Source organism: Saccopteryx leptura, chromosome 10 (genome assembly GCF_036850995.1).
Source record: "Saccopteryx leptura isolate mSacLep1 chromosome 10, mSacLep1_pri_phased_curated, whole genome shotgun sequence".
In the NCBI taxonomy this organism is placed as follows: Eukaryota; Metazoa; Chordata; class Mammalia; order Chiroptera; family Emballonuridae; genus Saccopteryx; species Saccopteryx leptura.
The window spans coordinates 19,019,550-19,030,648 of NC_089512.1; positions in this window are offsets into that span (position 1 = coordinate 19,019,550).

Below are 11,099 nucleotides of genomic sequence, written 5' to 3' on the forward strand. Positions count from 1 at the left end.
TAGTTGTACTTCTACAAGGTAACTGGCTCCCTAGAGGGGCAAGAGCAGAAGCTGCAGCTCTCCTAAGGCCCAGTCTTGAAAGCTGCATGGCATCGTTTCTGCTACATTCTCTCGGCCAAAGCCAGGGACCAGGACAGCCTAGAACAGAAACCTCCTCTGGATGGGCAGAGCAGAAGCTCTTGGTTTTCGGCTTCTTAGATTTCAGAACTACAGAGAAGCAGCAGGACAGGGGTTGACCAGTTGCCCGCTCTTGTCCAACTACTGCCAGAATTCAGAGGTTCATCTTCTGTCTGGAACACTCCTGACTGGTGTCCATTCCTCCAATGACATTTATCCAATCCCCCCACACACACCCACCCCACATACACACACACACAACTTCCTGCAAGAATTATTGTCCTGAAACCCCAGGCTCAAATCTGGGCAAACATCCCACTCAACACAGTGTAAAAGCCTGTATAAAGTGGTTGAGTCTCTCCCAGCCTTTACCCAACCAGTCTAGGATGCTTTCTAGGCCAGCCGCAAGTATTATATATACATTGTCACGTGTCTCTGTAGGCATGACCCCTTAATGCCCAGAACCAACTCTTTCATTCTAGAAAGCCTCCTACCTTCACCCACAGCTCAGATTCGGCATCGTTCAAGGCCCATTTCAAAAGCCACTTTTTCTATGATTTCCAGAAAGCTTGCTCTTTTCTTTAGAATTCATTAATTTTATGCACCTTTCTTGACTATTTCTTGGGGAATGATGCATCTTTTTTTTTTTTTTTTTTTTTTTTTTTTTTTAATTTTCCCATCTTGACTGTTACGTGCAGAAAAATAGCAAAGGAAGAAAAAGTAGACCTTGGGGGAGTGCTGAGACCCAGACTTTAATGTTAAGTGCAGAAACATATCAAAGGAAGAAAAGCTAGACTCTGCCCTCCCATAAAAGCCTTCATGCAGAACAGAGCTTTGAGCTGAGACTTGTGGAAACTATATAACTGGTAAAATTAGAGAAGCGGGCGGGAAGATGGGACCTCACCACAGCTTACAGGAACAACCCAAGTGACACCACAAGGGCCAGAATGAGCAGGTCATGTTCAAATAGACACAGAGAAATCTAAGATCTGTTTGTGTGGAATGAGGGTGATGTGTGCGGCGTAGGCTTGAGGGTTTATACAGACTGAAATATGGTTTCCACAAGGCATATTACCCAATAAGCAAAAGTTATGACAAATAGCATTCTCGGGGGGAGGGGGGGCATGGAACCCAGGCCATTCACTAGGGACCCAGGGATCATAAATAATTCAATGACATAAGTGGACACCTTGTGACTTCCACCTGCTATCTGAGAAAGAGAAGATTAAGGGACATTCTCATTTATGAAACACTGTTCATAAATTAACCTATCACGTTTCTCTTCGTTATTATTCTAGTTTAAAATGAATTAGGATTGTTTCAGGCAAGACTCATCAAGGGACCTTAGAATTAGTGGGTGAAATTATGAATGAGAAAAGAGGTATTTATCTCATTTCAGAGAATGAGATAAATCCCCAGAAGATACTGTTTTCCCTTCTTAATTCATAAGTAACTTTGCAGTGGAGAAACTTGGGAGCCACCGCCAGACAACAAAGTTAAAATCACCAGACATGCCTGACCAGGCGGTGGCGCAGTGGATAGAGCATCAGACTAGGATTTGGAGGACCCAGGTTCGAGACCCCGAAGTCGCCAGCTTGAGCATGGGCTCATCTGGTTTGAGCAGAGCTCACCAGCTTGGACCAAGGTTGCTGGCTTGAGCAAGGGGTTACTCGGTCTGCTGAAGGCCCATGGTCAAGGCACATATGAGAAAGCAATCAATGAACAACTAAGGTGTCGCAACGAAAAACTGATGATTGATGTTTCTCATCTCTCTCCGTTCCTGTCTATTTCTCTCTATCTCTAAAAAAAAAAAAAATCACCAGACATCATATACCTCCTGCTATGATGCATTGAGGAAGATACAATATCCCTTCTCTGGTATTCTTACCAAAATGAACAACCTGAATTTAATTATGAAGAAAGATCAGATAGACCAAAATTAAGAGATTTAATTAAGCTCTTTTAAAAAGAAACAACAGACCCAAAATGGAATCACTCTTGCTAAGTCTCACCAAGACTTAATTCCTAATTTAATTGCAATTAGAGCTTCTCCCAGGAGTGGAATTTTAAACCAATCAGTCTGGAATTTCCTGGGCAGCACTAGTGAAATAATCTGCCTGATAAAACCCCCTGCTGTAAGGAAAAGTGGTTTTGCTGAAATAATCCACTTTTTTTTTTTAACTTTCCTGAACCACTGTCTTTCTGCCTATAAAAAGTTTCCCTTTTGGCCCTGGCTGGTTGGCTCAGCGGTAGAGCGTCGGCCTGGCGTGCGGGGGACCCGGGTTCGATTCCCGGCCAGGGCACATAGGAGAAGCGCCCATTTGCTTCTCCACCCCCACCCCTCCTTCCTCTCTGTCTCTCTCTTCCCCTCCCGCAGCCAAGGCTCCATTGGAGCAAAGACGCCCGGGCGCTGGGGATGGCTCCTTGGCCTCTGCCCCAGGCGCTAGAGTGGCTCTAGTTGCGGCAGAGCATCTCCCCCTGGTGGGCAGAGCGTCGCCCCTGGTGGCCTGGTGGGCGTGCCGGGTGGATCCCGGTCAGGCGCATGCAGGAGTCTGTCTGACTGTCTCTCACCGTTTCCAGCTTCAGAAAAAAAAAAAAAGCTTCCCTTTCTTACCTTGCTTCTGAGCACCTTTCTAGTTGCTAGATGGTATTCTGATCAATTCATAAATTCGCTTAATAGAGCCAATTAGATCTTCAAATGTACTCAGTTGAATTTTTCTTTTCTTTTTTTATTAAGTGAGAGGCAGGGAGGCAGAGACAGACTCCCACATGCGCCACGACCGGGATCCATCCAGCAAGCCCCCTACCAGGCGATGCTCTGCCCATCTGGCCGCTGCTCTGTGGATTGGCAACCAAGCCATTCCAGCACCTGAGAGAGAAGCCACGGAGTCATCCTCAGTGTCCGGGGCCAACTCACTCCAATTGAGCCACGGCTGCAGGAGAGGAAGAGAGAGAGAGAAAAGCGAGAGGGGAAGAGTGGAGAAGCAGATAAGTGCTTCTCCTGTGTACCCTGACTGGGAAGCAAACCCAGGACATCCACATGCCAGACCGATGCTCTACTATTCTTCATTTTTTGAGGAACCACCATACTTTCTTTCATAATGGCTGTACCAGTTTACATTCTGATCAGCAATGTTTACAATTCTTTTTTGTTAGTCCGACATTATTTCAAAAAGTTAAGAAAATAAAAAATAGTTATTAAAAATAGAGTTCTCAAATTCCATTGTAGTTTAGAGTCTCCAGGCACACTTGGTTTGGTGATTCATCATCCCCACAATGTCCCGCCACCCCTTCTGTTATTAAGGATGTGTCCTGTGGGAAAGCGGGAACTTGGCTGAGAAGTAAAAATGTTCTTGTTCTCTTGCCACTCCAGTCCTGAAAGCTGCCAGTCACACTGGTCTCTTCAATTTGAAAATAGGTGGAGATGGGGCCCAGATTTATTTATCAATGTTACCTCTGGGTTGGGGATTTGTTTGATTTCTAGAAAGTTCTATCAATTTGACCAGAGGTCTTAAATCCTCTAGGGTTAGACAGATAAGGTAAGACAAGTAATTGAATCAGGCTAGATTTGTTGCAGAATGGCTCCTTGAGTTATAGTCTTCTGAACCAGAAACACTCAGGCTTCAATTTTAACTTTGTAGAAAGGTCTTCCCTGACACAAAAGAGGACATTTGCTCTCGTTTTTCTTGAAATATAAGACCTCCTGGATTATACCTTCATATTTCTGCTTTAGTTTGACACTCAGTGACCAGAAGCATTTTATTTTCCTCTTATCGTAAAGCAACATCTGAGAACTGAGGAATGCAATGAAATCAGCCCCCAACATTCAAACTCAAGTCATGAAGGATGTAATCAGGAGTGGTGGGGAATGCGGTGAGCAAGAGCACTAATGCTTCAAAGGGCCTGTTGGTTTTCTGCTTCACCTGATTGTTACTGTGTAAGAACTGGGGCCTGGCATTGCCAGGAATACTGATCTTTAAATATTGCCACCTAATGTCCATTCTTTAAAAGCACTGTATGTGCCACCTTTGTGGGCACAACAAAACATATCTGAGAACCATCAGTTGGCACCCTCGGATTCAGGCAAAGGGAAAAGCCCTCTTCTCCCTCCCCTCTCAAGACCCCTGAGACCCGGCTTCCCTTGCTGGCCCTCCAGCTGCCTGGGAGGACCCAGAGTTGAGGTGGAGAGTGTGACTGCAGGGCAGAGTAGCAGGAGGAAGCACTGAGGAGAGCCCGGAGTAAAATGTGAACTGAACGACATGGTACTGAAGGGGGCAGAAGAGGGTTTTCTGAGCCAAGCACGAGGAAGGCTGGGAAAATAGAGAATCAGCTTCTTTACAAGTAAGGGTTCTTGGAAGTTATAATAATAATAATAATATCAACAAAAATAATAACTAAATAGTAACATTTATTATTGGCCTATTTGGGGCCAAGCAAATGGTTTAACTCTAAACAATTCCATCAAGTCACTGATTTTTAAAAAAATCTTAGGAGTCTTGATCTCAATGAGAAAGATGGGTCCCCCCTCCACAAGGTTCTTAGCTGTGTTCACTGGCTCAGGAATCAAGTAATACCTACAATGTGCGATGCACTCCTGCAGTGAACTGCTCAGTGAGATACTGTCCCTTCTGTTCATGAGTCTGTTGAGAGTGTGGGGGAGAGACCAGTAAATCAGTGATGGGTGGGATTCCCTGCCAGGCCAGGGGTGGGCCCAGGGTCAGCCCACACAGGGGGAGGGGGGCCATGGAGGCCCAGGGACATTTCCTCTAGGACAGGGGTCCCCAAACTTTTTACACAGGGGGCCAGTTCACTGTCCCTCAGACCATTGGAGGGCCGGACTATAAAAAAAACTATGAACAAATCCCTATGCACACTGCACATATCTTATTTTAAAGTAAAAAAACAAAACGGGAGCAAATATAACATTTAAAATAAAGAACAAGTAAATTTAAATCAATAAACTGACCAGTATTTCAATGGGAACTATGCTCCTCTCACTGACCACCAATGAAAGAGGTGCCCCTTCTGGAAGTGCGGTGGGGGCCGGATAAATGGCCTCAGGGGGCCGCATGTGGCCCGTGGGCCGTAGTTTGGGGACCCCTGCTCTAGGAGAAGACATGGAAACTGCTTTCAGGGGCCATTCAGAGTTAACTAAGCAGATAGGTAAGCCGACAGAGGATGAAATTTCTGGAGGAGGAATACAATCCCTCCAATGAGGAACCACCGGCCCAGTGAGTTCGCTGAGAGATGGGGCTAGAGGGAATTTCAGCCTCCCTCGCCTTCCAGCATAGAAGACAGTGGGCGCTCGCCGCTCCTTCCCCATGTGGTTCAGAAACACTTATTACACTGTGTGTGGCAAAGGGGAAGGCATGGAGAAATCCCATCAGTGAGCGTTTAGGAAGCTTGAGGTTGTTGTATCATACCTACTCCTGTCATGGAGTAGGTATGGAGACATGGAGAGGTGCAGGTGTGTGTGTGTGTCTGTATTTACATATGCATACTTTTTTTAGTGGGTTGCATAAAGCCAGGATCACATACTTGAGGCTCTCTTGGTTTGCGTACATTTTACTTTTTCCAGCAATTACGTTTACAAGCCAGTAGAAAATTAAATTAATGATATATATATAATATGCTACAAAATTAAAGGCCAATAAGAGGACTGGGAGGTGGGGGAAGGTACCCATGAACTTTCCCCTGTAGGGCGGCTTAGTGGACCCCCATGCCAGGCTGCAGAGTGGCAAATAACAAGTTTGTCGAGGACGGACAGGTTTGCTGCACCGCTTCTTGCGTGTTCAGACAAGGAAGCAGATGACATAAATCACAAGCAGACGGAAACCCATGCATGGACTGTATCTGAGCTCGAGGCCCAAGCAACACGGACACTGGTTTCAGAGAGGAGATGGGCGGAGCTTATAGGAGACCGCCCCCCTTCCCCGCAGATCCACGCAGTGGTGGGAAATCGGAAGGCAATGCTGCTAAAAAATACCCCTTGTTTGTTCATGGTAACTTGTCGAGGTTCCACAGGCCAAAACTTACCGGCTTTATTTGTAGGACTGAAAAAATTCCAGGTTCTTATAACAATTTGAAACAGAGGTGCATTTGAGGGCCCGAGTGCCAACACCTTTTATTCATTAGTGTTAATTAAGCACTCACTTGCTCTGCCCAACGTACTGGTTGAGCAAAGGCCTGTCCTTCCGAGGCCAGGCCGACTACACCCAAAGACGTGCCAAGAGTTCTCCAAAACCAACTGGAGGCGCCCAAGAAAACATAGCAGAGCTGAAAGACAGGGTAATTGTATCCGTTATGTGTCTCACCGGAAGATTCTAGTAAGCAAGCAATTTAAGGAGCGGATATGTGCTTACCAAGTACTTTTGCTTTAGAAGGAATTAATTAGAGGGGTTTTTTATAGATGCATTTGACTGGGGAGAGAGGATGGAGCTGAGAAATGTAAAAGGGACTCGGATCTTTATCCAGAGTCATCACCAAGAAGCACCAATAAAACACCTAATTTGTACAAAAAGATGCATTTAAGTATGTGTTCTTGAAGAGTTGCTGACAAAAAAATTGAAAGATAAAATATAATATTGGGTTGCTTGGGAAATTATATTGCTTGTCTTTTTTTTATTATTTATTTTAGAGGGGGGAAAAAAGAGAGAAGAGGGGAGAAGCAGAAATCATTATATGTGCCTTGACCAGGCAAGACCAGGGTTTCGAACCTGTGACTTCAGCGTTTCAGGTTGATGCTTTATCCACTGCACCACCATAGGTCAGGCCTTGCCTGACTCTCTGTTGTTGTTGTTGTTTTTTAATTTTTAATTTTTCTTAAGTGAGAAGCGGGGAGGTAGAGAGACAGACTCCCGCATGCACCCTGACCGGGATCCACCTGGCAAGTCCCCTATGGGGTGATGCTCTGCCCATCTGGGACCATTGCTCCATTGCTTGACAACTGAGCTATTTTAGCACCTGAAGAAAGGCCATGGAGTCATTCTTAGCACCCGGGGCCAACTTGCTCCAACCGAGCCATGGCTGTGGGAGGAAAAGAGAGAATAGAGAGAGAGAAGGGATAGAAGGAGGAGTGGAAAAACAGATGGTCGTTTCACCTGTGTGCCCGATCCAGGAATCAAACCTGGGACATCCACATGCCAGGCTGATGCTCTACTTGCTTGACTATAATGCCAACAATCACCCCCTTGTTTATTTGTTGCTTAATTCCCATATTGAGCTCCACTTCGCTCAAAGGTAAGTAACTCTTCCTTTGGTCTCAGCACATGCTTGCTTTGGTTGTTAGGGGCCAGGCTCAGAGCCTGGGTAGCACAGCCTCCTTGGCATACAGTGAAGTCTCACTAGCATCAGGCTTATTACTGGATGACAAATTGTATTCCGGCTCCTCCCCCCACCCTTTGATGTGGTGAATCTGTAACCAGAAAAGCCTGTTGGATTTTTCTGGCACACTCAGAGGTAGGGGCTGCCGGAGAAGGAGCAGGAGGACAGCCTTAATGGGCTCTATGCTTTTCAGAACCAGTAATCCTGTCGTCTGGCCTGTGAGAGCCTCATATGTATCAAACTCGAGAGAACTGTGGTACTCCCAGCAAGGATGGAATTCCTCACGGACACCCAGCCTGGCAGACGACAAGTCTGCCACAAGACGTGGGTAGAGAATGGGGTAAAAAGGAGTGTTGCCGTACTTTTCATAATAGCAGAGTATCGTGGAAACCTCAAAACAGGTCATACAGATGAGGCAGGGCATGGTACAGAGTGTCACACATTATTATTATTATTATTACTGTCTCCGTCTCTAGAAATGGATCACATTCACACCGTCAAGGAGTGAATGAAGACTTGACATAGGTTTTTTGACCCAAGTTAGAGATCAAAATCTTCTCTAGCAGTCTTTTTTAGTTATTTTAGCAAGTCTTACAAGACAGCCTGGCCAGGCAGTGGCGCAGTGGATAGAGCATCGAACTAGGATGCGGAGGACCCAGGTTCGAGACCCCGAGGTCACCAGCTTGAGCGTGGGCTCATCTGGTTTGAGCAAAGCTCACCAGCTTGGACCCAAGGTCGCTGGCTTGAGCAAGAGGTTACTCGGTCTGCTGTAGGCCCGCGGTCAAGGCACATATGAGAAAGCAATCAATGAACAACTAAGGTGTCGCAAAAAAAACTAATGATTGATGCTTCTCATCTCTCTCTGTTCCTGTCTGTCTGTCCCTATCTATCCCTCTCTCTGACTCTCTCTCGGTCTCTGTAAAAAAAAAAAAAAAATCTTACAAGATAGAGACTTCTTTTCAAATGTCCTCTCTCCCCTCCTTTCTTTAACAATGGAACTCCATAAACTTTTAGGCGGACACACAGCCCTCTGGTTAAGGACGTTACCAGCCTCCCTCGCAGTTCAGTGTGACCGTGTGGCTACACAAATGAAAATAATACTAGCTTTCACTCATTTGTGCCAGGTAGCTATTCTAAGTACTTTGGGAAATTAACCCATTTAATTTTCACAACCCCTTCAGGCAGTATTAAGACAGAGGTGCAAAGGCATTCCGTGACTTGGCCGAGCCCACACAGGAAATAAGGGGCACAGCTGGGGTTTCAGCCTCAAAAGTGGGGCCCCAGCATTGCATTCATTCCCGTTCAGCCAAATGGAACGTGAGGAGAGTTTCCAGATCATGCCCTCAAAGGGGGGAGGCTTGCTCTCCATCGCCCCTCTCTCCTTCCCAGATGTCACTATCTTAAATGACAAGAAAGAAGCTGTATGTTGAGGATGTCAGGACAAAATAGAAGGAGACTGAGTGCCCAACACCATCGAACTGTCCTATCTGTCCGGACGCCTCATGCTCAGCTTGTTACACACAGGAGAAGAAACCCTTTGTCTGATTTTTTTTTTAATTTTATTTATTTATTTATTTATTTATTTATTTATTTATTTATTTATTTCAGAGACAGAGAGTGATAGACAGGGACAGACAGGAACGGAGAGAGATGAGAAGCATCAATCATTAGTTTTTCATTGTGTGTTGCAACACCTTAGTTGTTCATTGATTGCTTTCTCATATGTGCCTTGACCGCGGGCCTTCAGCAGACCGAGTAATCCCTTGCTGGAGCCAGCGACCTTGTGTTCAAGCTAGTGAGCCTTTGCTCAAACCAGATGAGCCCGCGCTCAAGCTGGCAACCTCGGGGTCTCAAACCTGGGTCCTCTGCATCCCAGTCTGACGCTCTATCCACTGCGCCACTGCCTGGTCAGGCCCTTTGCCTGATTTTAACCTTTGTTATTTGGGCAGTGAAAGGGAGTTACATCCTATCTACCTTAGATAAAGAGTGAGGTCACACAAAGTCACAAAGACACAAAGTCTTTGAGTACTTACTTGTACAGGCATACCTCGGAGCTATTGCGAGCTATGGTACCAGACCATGGCAGCCAAGTGAGTATCACGCTAAAGCGTGTTGTAATCTTTCTTTTTTTTTTTTTTTTTTTTTTTGCTGGTATAGGGTCTTGCCTTCAGGGTGTGCAAAACTCAGCATCTGTGAAATGAAGCACAATAAAACCAGGAATGGCTGTATCCAGTGTCTTCACACACTTTCGCCTTTGCACCCCATAGAAGTTCTGCAAATAAGTATTGTTAGCAACGAGAACTCCGAGGCTCAAAGTGGTTCAGTAACTCACCCAAGATCATATAGTTAGTTTGGTTTCTCACCATTCTACGGTGACTCATTCAGAAGAGGCATTCGTACATCTGTGTCATGATTTATAACCCTTTTATTAGTTACTCTTCAAAGCAATCTGATTATGTTGGTACTCTTAGTTCCATTTTGTAAATGAGAAAACAAGACAAGTAATTATATCGCCAGAGTCAACAGAGGACCGGGGTTTAAAAGCCGCAGCTGCAGAAATTCAAGGATGATGATTTCTCTACAAACAGAACCAATCTGAGAACCCAAAAGTCTTTATTCTTGAAACTTGTGGAATGTCTTCTCATTTTTATGAATTCAGTGGTGGAGGATGGTAGTGGAGGCAGGTCCATTGCTGGTGACACAGAGTGCTGTGTTTAACCTGAGTTTTAGAGGCTTTTCCTGAAAGGTTTGACAATATTCAAACTTTATTGGTCATATTAGACCAGGGGTCCCCAAACTTTTTACACAAGGGGCCAGTTCACTGTCCCTCAGACTGTTGGAGGGCCGGACTATAAAAAGAAACTATGAACAAATCCCTATGCACACTGCACATATCTTATTTTAAAGTAAAAAAAACAAAACGGGAACAAATACAATATTTAAAATAAAGAACAAGTAAATTTAAATCAACAAACTGACCAGTATATCTTTTTTTTTTAAGTTTTTTTTTTTTTTTTTTACAGAGACAGAGAGAGAGTGAGAGAGAGGGATAGACAGGGACAGACAGACAGGAATGGAGAGATGAGAAGCATCAATCATTAGTTTCTCGTTGCGCATTGCGACACCTTAGTTGTTCATTGATTGCTTTCTCACATGTGCCTTGACCGCGGGCCTTCAGCAGACCAAGTGACCCCTTGCTTAAGCCAGCAACCTTGGGTCTAAGCTTGTGAGCTTTGCTCAAACCAAATGAGCCCACACTCAAGCTGGCAACCTCGGGGTCTCGAACCTGGGTCCTCGGCTTCCCAGTCCGACGCTCTATCCTCTGCGCCACCGCCTGGTCAGGCCTGACCAGTATTTCAATGGGAACTATGGGCCTGCTTTTGGCTAATGAGATGGTCAATGTCCAGTTCCATATTTGTCACTGCTAACCGTAACAAGTGATATGACGTGCTTCCGGAGCTGTGATACGTGCATCCCGCGTCACTGGAAGTAGTACCTGCCACATACAGTACTCTAGCCTGTGCTCCTCTCACTGACCACCAATGAAAGAGTTGCCCCTTTTGGAAGTGTGGCGGGGCCAGATAAATGGCCTCAGGGGGCCACATGTGGCCCGTGGGCTGTAGTTTGGGGACTCCTGTATTAGACCTTTCAGGCTGCAG